This window comes from Megascapheus bottae, chromosome 8 (assembly GCF_031878675.1).
Source record: "Megascapheus bottae isolate mThoBot1 chromosome 8, mThoBot2.hap1, whole genome shotgun sequence".
NCBI lineage: Eukaryota > Metazoa > Chordata > Mammalia > Rodentia > Geomyidae > Megascapheus > Megascapheus bottae.
In genome coordinates this window covers 34,923,886-34,934,600 of record NC_143516.1, presented here as the reverse complement: position 1 = coordinate 34,934,600, position 10,715 = coordinate 34,923,886, and the positions used below count along the sequence as shown (strand labels likewise).

Genomic DNA, 10,715 nt, shown 5'->3' with positions numbered 1-10,715 from the left:
CTGCACAACCTTGCAGAACCCCCAAAAGCTTCCATAGCCTCCTTGTTTGTCTCCCTACTACTTCCTATCATGTCATGCAACTAACCTTTTTAATATGTTCTGTTGTAACTGATGCTGTTAGTGTATACTTGAATATGTGTTAAAGCTTTTCTACACAGCTGGTGAGCCCCCTGGAGAGTGAGATTACATTTTTTACACTTTCTCCCTTAATGTATAACATGCAGCATTGTTATCAAAGGAGAGCCTCAAACATTTAATACTTAGCCATTAATTTTTATGTCATGTGGATTATGGCCTGTAGGCCATTTCTTGTGTTCTAGGCTTTGGCAGAGTTTATTCCATTTAAATATGGAGTATTTACCATTTTCATTTGCTTAATATATATGTAAAAATTATATGATTAATACAGCTCAACTTTCCTGAACAAGAAAATTGGAAACAAATATAATTCTTTTTTTTTTCTGGGTCGTTGAGCTTGAACTCTGGGCCTGGGCACTGTCCCCGAGCTATTCAGCTCAAAGCTACTGCCCTACTCCTTGATCAGCCCCATTTCCCATTTTCTAGTGATTAATTGGGGCTGGCTTTGAACTGCAATCCTTAGATCTCAGACTCCTAAATATAATTCTTATATTCAAAATGATTTTCACATACTATCTGACCATCATGTTGTCCACAGTCCATTAGTTTAGAGTTTGTATGGAATTGCCTCGAGGTCCTTTCTAAATCAGTCCATGCTTATCATTAGATGTTAAATCTTCACATGAAGCTTGAAGGTAGAGGATTGAAGGTCATCATGGCATAATCTTCTAGGCTTTCTCTCTCCTTTTGTATGATCTTTGTGGTCAGATGAAAATTATGCTCTGATGAAAACCAAATAATTTCAACAACCCATGGTTTTCCTAAAGTAAACTAATTTGACTGAGAGCTATCTTTATATCATAAAGAATGTCAAGGTACCATGTATAATAGCCTACAAAGTTTGTGGGAATAACTAGGACTCATGAGGGAATTTCTAGAATGATGCTTCACAGGTTCTTTTCAGTTTGTGGCTCTTGCAGAAATGACACACCTTTCAATAAATAATAACATGCTTCTTTGATTGCAGCTAGATTAGAACATCTCAGTGAAAATAAACTTGGAAAACATCTGGAGACATGTTTTTGTGATCACAACTGAGATGAAGACACTGTACTATTGGCCTCTAGGCGGAAAGGCCACTGTGGATGTAGAACATTGCTTCTAAGGTGCCACAGTAAAGAATTTTGTGGCCCTAAATGTCAATAATGTCACCCTCTAGAAACCCTCACTGAGAATGCACATGGAAAAGCCTCGGCTCAGGGAAGATAATGACACGTGAGCACTTACTTCAGTTCACACAAAACTTTATTTCGTAAAATCTGAAGCCTGTGTAATGACAACCGAATAGACTTAGAGAATACATTGCTAAGAAGTTTTTTTTTTAACTAGGAAGATAATTTAGATTCATAAATATCTTACCCCAAATTTTCTTTTAAAACTATAAATTGAATTATGGGTCTCATCTGCTTAGAACATTGTAATACATGGCCACAGTGTCACCTGATCTGGTCCTGGCATATTATCCTGGCTACTCCCAGAACCCTTATTTGCTCTTGTCCTAATTTTCAGCTTTTTAGTGGCTTAAGTGCACAAAATTTTCTGTCCTTTTTTAGGGGCTGCCTTTCCTCCCTCTGCTTAGAATGTTCCTGCCCAGCCACAGGGTGCTACACATACACTTGTCCTAGCTCTAATGACCTCTTCACAAATGTTTTAGCCAAGCTTTTCTTAATCTAAAAAAATAGATTCTGTTATGCACAAGTGGACAGAGGACAACACACTTTTTAACCTAATGAAAGAATATTTGTTGGCTGAAATCGGGTGTTAGTTGTGATAACGAGTGAAAGACACACTTTATTGTGTAAAAAGAACAGATGATAGCAGGGTTTCTGGTGCCCTTCTCCTAGCTTCTTCTGGGAGCACAAAATAGAAAGCCAGCCTGGGCAGAAAAGCCTGAGAGACTCCATCTTCAGTTAACCAGCTAAAAAATAAAAAGCCAAGCTGAATGAAGGTGTAGCTCAAGTAATAGGGCGCCAATCTTGAAGAAGCAAAAGCAAGTGAGCTCAAGTCTTATAAGTCCAAGTCCTGGTACTGGCTAAACAAAACAAAGCAACAAAAGAAACAGACAAGGTAGCATAGTAGCCACTTTTTATGATTTATCTTCTTATTAAAAAAATTACACATGTAGTATGCTACTGTCAACAACATTTTCTCATGAATTTTTTGAACCACTGATCTCACTAACTCATCCATACTGTAGGTCTTTTATATATACTTGTGGAATCAATTCAGGAAAGTGCCTTTGGTTCTCAAAGTCTTTGATGAAAATTATATTGTTGGATTTTTTGGATCCCAGATGTCTACATGGTACACTGAAAAAAATTCTATAACATTCAGGACAGAAAATTTCTCTTCAGGATACAAGAGAGAGGAGGCATTAACAGGACTCTCCTTTTTCTCTGAGGCAGAACGTTAACAGTCTAAACCATTTGCCCAAGTGCTATGGGCTGAGCTAAAATGTTCAAGCTTTTGTTTTTCTGAGATAAAACTGCCTCTAGGTGCTGTTTCTGTATGTGAAGGTAAGGACAAAAAAGGATAAGATAATTCTTTCCTGAAATTTAGAGCTACAATATCAGTGTTTTAGGCTGTGGATTGGGTTGAAGAAAACATTCTTACACACTTAACAGCTATTTGAAGGGTTCTATGAACATCAAAGTCCATGCAAATTTAGATCTGAAGAAAAGCTAACCCTCCCCAGAAATTTTTCAGTCTATGGACTTCTTTTTGGGATAAGTGGAGCTTTAGTAATATAAAAGTTAACTAATCTGTTTGATATGATGAGATTCAGAGTGTATACACACATATATGTATATATTAGTTCTTTGAATGTATCTCTAAATCTTACTTTTTCATTATAATGTGAAAATATTTTACTTATAATTTATCTGTAGGGAACAATATGTTCCTGTTTTTATCTAAATATGATCTTCATCTATCATTGGGTCAAAAAATTTCTTCATATAACAAGGTATAGTCTATGATGAAATGCCACTTGCATATTTCAATTAAGATATAGTTTAATTCTGCAATAAGAACAAACTAAACCAATACAGAGAACAAAATAAAGTTTTATTACTGTTATTTTTCCTGCTTGATGTTTGAGATAAGGTTATTCTGATGACTTACTTCTCCAACTCAAGATGAGAGAACTTTTTCTAAGTGGAAATATAAGCCATGATCTGAGATTGTTTTCTAACATGGCAGGTTAAGATTATCTGCTTTGTTTTGAATCAAATCTCAGATGTACAATGTTTTTTGTTTAGATCATGTATTTTGCATATTGGTCTTTGCTCAGTAACTGAAAAAAATCTGATTTTAAGACATTATTTTTATAATAATAGTAGCCTGTTAATTGATATCAATCAATTGTAAAAAAGAGGTTTCATTCTAAGCAACTGCATTTATGTATATAATGTTGATCATAATCACCTCACCTCCTTATTTGTTGATAATAAGACTCTTTTTTGCCAGCCCTGAGGCTTGAGCTCAGGGCCTAGCACTGTCGTTGGGTCTTCTCAAGGCTAGAGCTCTATCACATGAGCCAAAGTACCACTTCTAGCTTTTCTATGTATGTGATACAGAGGAATGAAACCTCGGTCTGCATTCTACCACTAGGGCAAACTCCCAACCTCTGATAAAAATATTTTTTAGCAATACTATGCTACTCAATGAGATGACAGAAAACAGATAATAAATGATACATAGGGCATGATTTCACTGGTCAATTAATTACTAACATATCACATAAACTAGTGAATATGCATTTTAACAGCATGGCCAGCATTATCAGTTCTGAACATTGTTATTGTCATCATTATATAGATTTTAATAGCATTATTGGCTTTGAACTCACAGTATTACTCTTGCATAGAGATGGTCTACTACTTATACTCAACTCCTTCCCTATGGTCATTAATACAGAACTGTGACTAAGAAACTTTCTTTTTCTCCCTGCCCATCTTCCTCTTTCTGCTCATGAAACCAATTTGTCATGCCTCCAAAGAATATTCTAAAAAACATTTCAAAAACAGTATCTTAATATTTCCTTTAAGCTTAAGAAACAGTGAAAAGGCAGGCATAGTAGCAAGTATATGCAAGCCCAGGTATTCAGAAGACAAAGGCAGAAGTGAAAAGGTCAACAGCGTATCTAAAAAACATACTCAACAAAGAGTACAACAGAGAGGACTCAGTATTTGCATAACCAATGCTATGGACATGGTAATGGAAATATAAACATAACTATATAGACATAAAAACCTATGACTCTATAGACATAATGTTTTACTTCATAAACTAATATGTATCTATGACACACAAACCCTTAGCCTAATTTTGATTAAGTTCTAAAAACTAAGTGCCAGTGATAGTATATAGAGATTCCCTTCTTGAACACTTGTTTGTTAAACTTGTCATTTGAAATATGATGTAAAAAATCTATGCTAATAAATTCTTTAATAAAAATTTTTTTAAAAAAACATACTCAAAATCAAAAGTGTTGCAGCGTGACTCAAACAGTAGTGAAAAAACCCTGAGTTCAAGTTCCAATTTTGACCAAAAAAACAAGGAAAAAAATTAAACAAAAACCAGTGTGTAATAAATTGATACATGCTCCTGAATGTTTCTTTTGTTTGAAAAGATATATACCCTTAACTAGTTTAAAACTAAATGCTTCATCAGTTTATATTGTGGTCTACTTACCAAATTCTGAGATTTAAAGCACCATCCTTTTATTATCAGACACTGTGTCCTGTGGGCACGGCCTCTCAAGGCTGCAATTATGGAGTTGATGGGTTTGTGATATCCTCACATGTCCTATGTTCTCTTCCAAAGTTTCTCAAGTTGTTGGCGTAGTCCAGTTCAGTAAAATTCAGTAGTACTTAGCTCTTCTTTTCTTTTGTTTTTAATCTAATTTACTTTATTTTATTGTTGGTCATGGGGATTGGACTTGGGGGTCTTAGCCCTGTCCATGAGCTCTTTGCTCAAGGCTAGTGCTCTATCACTTTGAGTCATAATGACAAATCCAGTTTTCTGGTGGTTACTTGGTGATAGGAATCTCACAGACTTTTCTTCTCGGGCTGGCTTTGAACCTTGATAATCAAATCTCAGCGTCCTGAGTAACCAAGATTACAGGCATGAGCCACCAGCACCCAGTAGGTTTTATTTTTGTATTGGCTGCTTGCTAGATACTATTCACAGCAAGTAGAGATCATCTGCTATTTTTTGACACATGGCATTTTCCATAACATGGAAGATAATTATATATATACATTATATACATATAGTACATATATATGTAACATATATGGCAGGTGTGATAAAACTGTCTCAGGCTTAGATCTTCCTTAATTGAATCTTAACACTCACTTGCCAGGCCCTTTTAGGATAGTATCCCTTTTGACTAAGTCAAATCCAACTTACTGATAACTGTGATTGACATGATAGTCAAAGGTCACATGTGATTATTTAAGTGAACATATGTAACTTTTGGTTATCATGATGAAGTGTGCAATTTTAGACTTCCTTCATAGCAGATAATTGTGCTTGGGCTAAATTATTAATTGGCATGGGTTGACATGTCCGTAGAAGCAGGGTAAGATTTTCTTACCTTACTTCAGCAAATTGACTAAAGATTAAAGTTTCAGTCTTGTGCAGCCAGGCAAAAGGGGACTATGCATTTTTTTTAAACTAGGGCTTGAAATCGGGCCTTATGCTCTCATTTGACTTTCTTTGCTCAAAACATGGTGCTTTACCACTTGAAGCATGCCTCCATTCCAGCACTTTTCTGATTTATTAGAGGTAGGGTTTCAAGGATTTTTCTTCCCAGGACTAGTTTTGAATTGTGATTTTCCAACTCTTGGACTACTAAGATTACAGTTTCGAGTTACTTGTACTCAATTAAGAGAGGAAATGTTTTAAAGAAAACATTTTAATATGTGTTAAAAAAAAAACAAGTTGAAACTGCAGAGGCACTCTTTTTTGCCATACTCATAGCTCAAGTTTTTGATAGTCTGTCTACCTTTTTACTGAAACATTACAATGATAGGACGTTTCTATCACCAAAATAAAATTATATTTGTTAGCTTTTCCTGTATGACCAGAAAATGAAACTTCAATCTATTGTGAAGCACAAACAGTGATATTCAGTAGAACAGTCTGATGATAGAGAAGTTTGATGTCTTTTCTGCACAGTAAAATGGTCACTAGTTAGCTATGGTTATTATGTACTGGGGACATAGGTAGAAAGGGACAGAACTCATTCTTCCCTTTGATTTTGACTACATACTAATTATATAATTGAAACATTCACATTGATATGTACTGCATGGATAATGGTTGGCATAATAGCAGAAATCTAGACTATTGCATATTTCCAATCCTTAGGATTCTAAGGGTAATCAGATACTCCATTGATCCAGGTTCATGCATGAAATCTGGGAGCATTTTAGGTTGGTGGTAGGAGAGAAAGTCAGATTAGGAAGACTATGATAATTGTCTCAGGTTTATATTATGTTTTAAGCAATTTTGAAAGTCTAGTAAGAGAGGTTTAAAGTGAAATTTTCTAGCTTTAACTCTGGTTTTAGATTCATGTTTGCTTTTAGACTGCAGTAATTTGTCTGCTTTTAGAATGTTACAGCTTTGTTCAGCTGGAAGAAATTTCCTAGTAATGTTTTCTCCTCACATTGACTTGCCTTTTTGCTTTGTTACATTTAATTATATCTCCCCTTAAGGCAGATGACAGGGAAACCAGCAAGTAAACATGTTCCACTTCAGGACTTGTTCTTCCCCAAAAGGTATAATTTGTAACTTAATAAACATAACCACATTGTGATTTAATTAACCAGTCACAGCAACAAACAAAATAGTAAATCCATGATTTATTTTAGTATGATGAGAATGGCAGTTCTCTATCTGATGAGACTATAAAGCAAAGCAAAATCAAATTTAGTGCAGAGTTTCATCTCTAGATGTGCTGTCTCAAACACACACATCATCTCTCTCCATGGAATGTACACCTGTTTGGGGTGGGTGGAGATGAAAATTTCCAGCATGTTCATGTTTACAGATCATTTCCAGATGCTCTGTTTCTCCAGAAGTGGACCACATTGTGAAATGGTATGGTACTCATAAGGACAACTCTTTCTGTATTAACAATCACATGCAAAATCAAAAAATAACAGACAAGTGCATTTTTTTTCAGGGGAGAACATGAACACAGTCTCCTACAACCACAAATTATACAGTCGAGTTTCCCACATTTCAGCAAATCACAGAGGTCAACCCATCCAGAGAACAATGGACATGGTTCTCCCTTGCCCTGGGAAAATCACCTTCTCTGCCAGGTGAGTATAGAGTCAAGCAACTTTTAAAGTTAAATTTCATCACTGTTTGGAATTTTAGTCATATAGATAAAGAATGAAATCTCTGAAATACTTCTGTTTGTAAGAAGGAATAAAGGAGAACTATACCTCCACTGCCTGGCTTTGTTTTTGGCTGTGGATCAGATGCCGTAAACTATAAAGAAGAGTCACAGCTGGGGATTTCTAGAAGAGAACTCAGAGCTTGATTCTCTCTATCTATATGTCACCCTAGAGCAGGCAATGGATCTTATAGAAATTCCAGGTTCAGTTTCCAAATAGAAGTACATAGAAAATGAACTTAAATGCTGTCGAGTTCCATACTTTCTGAGTCCTCAAAGACCAACAAACATTTCTGTTCACTATTCTTACCATGTCTGGCCTTGCTTTTCTTTCTTTATCAGCTTCTGGTTGATAAACAGGATTGGAAAATTGTGATTACTGTACAGAGAACTAATTATGCATTGGAATATCACATAACTTTTCTTTTCTCTCTACTTTTTTTGCCTTTCCACTACCCACCACTTAGATAAGTCTTTGAAGCTAAAAATTTACTACCATGGAAAATGGGAAAGAGTGGATACAGCTAAGAAGAGAGACTAACTGAGTAAACACAGGATTTTTTTTTAATTTCTTTTTCAGTGGTTCATTTCAAGATTCTCAAATATTTATATTTGTTATCTTTAAGTCATTGTACAAAGGAGTTGCCATAAACTAAGCTGTCTGTGAATACAACCGATGTTGATTAATGACATCTCTTCAACATTCTCACCCTTCCAAACCACCCTTCCTTTACTCTTCTTAAATCTGTAGGAAATATATTGGATTCTTGACTGCATTCATTCCTCTTTATCTCTTCATTTTTCCACTTTCCGCTTGACATCACTCCCCTTTTTTGATACCTACTTTCTCGTGTTTATTTTACTAAACTGTGATTTTGACTTTCTGAAAAATTATATTATTTGGATTCTACCACATTTCCATTAATATATTTGAATGCACTTGCATCTCACACAGTGTATTACTTACAAGTTTATAAGCTAAATCTAGCATATAAGGATAAAAATGCATCCTTTTTCTCTCTAAGCCTGACTTATTCCACTTAACATGTATTTTCCCCAGTCTTTTCCTTTCTTTACAAATGGTAGAATAGCATTCTTTCTAAGTCAAATTCCACCTCACCCCCGTTATAATGACCATTATCAAGAAGAAAATAATAACAGATGCTGACAAGGGTGTAGCAGTAGGGAACCCAAATTCATGATTGGTAGGAATGTAAACTTGTTCAGCTGCTCTGGAAAGTAGTATGGAGGTTCCTCAAAACAATGAAATAAAATGAACATAGAACTACCATATGTTCCAACAATTCTACTTCTGAACTTTACCCAAATGATTATAAACCTGTTTCAGTAAAGGTAGCAGGCACAACCATGTTAGTTGCAACACCATTCACTGTTCACTATAGCCAAGGTACGGAATCAGTCCAGGTGCCCCTCAATGGATGAGTGGATTAAAATCCTTAAAACATTTTTTTTTACATTATCTTTATGTAGTTGCACAAAGAAGTTGCCATTTAAAACAACGTTTTATGGATACAACATATCTTGATCAATGGCACCCCTTCCAACATTCTCACCCACCCACTCCCAATCTACATCTTTCACTCTTCTTAGTTATATATTTCTCTCCTTTCCTTTTCATTTGTCTGTATCTTTCCTTTTAACGTCACCCATTACTTACTAGTACCCGTTTCACTGTACTCAATTTTGCTGTACTTTTGCCTTTGCTATTATATTCTCCCTTGACCCTACCATACATTAGTTAATAATAGGCTAGCAAAAAATGTGGCCAAATAGAAACACTAATATATTGTGGTTTGGAATGTAAATGAGTTCAACCACTATGGAAAGAAGTAGGGAGAAGCAATTCCACTCCTGGAAATTTACTCAAGTTTATAAGGCCAGATGCAGTAAAGCCATCAGAACAACCATATATTTTTTGTGGCATTATTCACCATAGCCAAGGTATGTAATCAGCGCATATGATGACCTTCAGTGGATGATGAATGGATCAAGTGTTTATGTGTGTGTGTGTGTGTGTGTGTGTGTGTGTGTGTGTGTGTGTGTGTGTGTCACACATTGGAATTTTACTCATCCATTAGAGAAAATGGTATTGTTATTTGTAAAGAAATAGAAAGACCAGGAAAATATTGTTAAATGAAGTTAAGTCCTGCCCAGAGAGACAAAGGATGCATACTTCCCCTTATATGTGGAAGCTAGATTTAGCTTATAAATGTGCAAATTGGATAGTATGTAATATATATCATGTATGCAATGTTGGATAGTATGTAAGTATATACAAATATATCCATGAAAAGGTTTTACTTGAACAGACCCATTGGCCTGAAACCAAGGAGTATTTGATTTGCAAAAATCAGATACTTGATAGAAGAATTATTTCATATTTGATAGATTTTTATACAGCTTTGTGGAACTTCCCAGTGGGAGAAAGCAAGATATGACATAGCACATTCTCTTTATCTATTTCTAAGCTAGGAAAGAAAATATGAAAGCACTTCTTATATAGAATATCTTATAGAGGACTGAAAGAGTAAAGCAACACACTGAAAGGTTAGTATAGTTCTATCCATTCTGCTTCTAGAGGTAGAAAATAAAGACCTAACAATCTGGAGAATGAGGAAAGTATCTAGCATAAACATGATTTATTCTTTGACTGATTTGTTCTTTCACTCACTATACCTGATAGTTTTAGCCCTTATACTCTGTGAATTGTTGAAGATTCAACAGCATAAGACATAAAGCAGCTGGAAAGAGGTTGATAATCCCTTTAAAGGGGAGGATGAGGTAAACCAGTATCTTGGGAAAGAAGTACCAAGAGACAAGCATTTCATTAAGTGGTGTTATGGTTCAAGGGGTAAGGTTGTAGCCTTGAGCTGAGGAGCTCAGGGGACATTGCCTAGGCCCAGAGTTCAAGCCACACAACTGACAAACAAAAAAAAAGTATTTAAAAATTATTTTAAAAGAACAACAGCATGTCATCTTCTATTAAAAGCAAGTTTATTTACTTATATTTTTATCATGAATAAAATGATGTATTGAATTCTCTATGCCTTATATAATTAATAAGTTACTGCAATTAATATTTGCATTATCTCATGTATCTGTGATGAAGATAATTAAAAATCTTTTTAGCGATTTTCAAAAT

The 10,715-nt window shown here is 35.1% G+C and overlaps 1 pseudogene; it reads right to left on the bottom strand.

Annotated features, from left to right (window-relative positions):
• Window positions 1–7,332: 7,332 nt before the first annotated feature.
• Window positions 7,333–7,483, bottom strand: LOC150059777 (U1 spliceosomal RNA; annotated as a pseudogene).
• Between the last annotated feature and the right edge of the window lie 3,232 nt (window positions 7,484–10,715).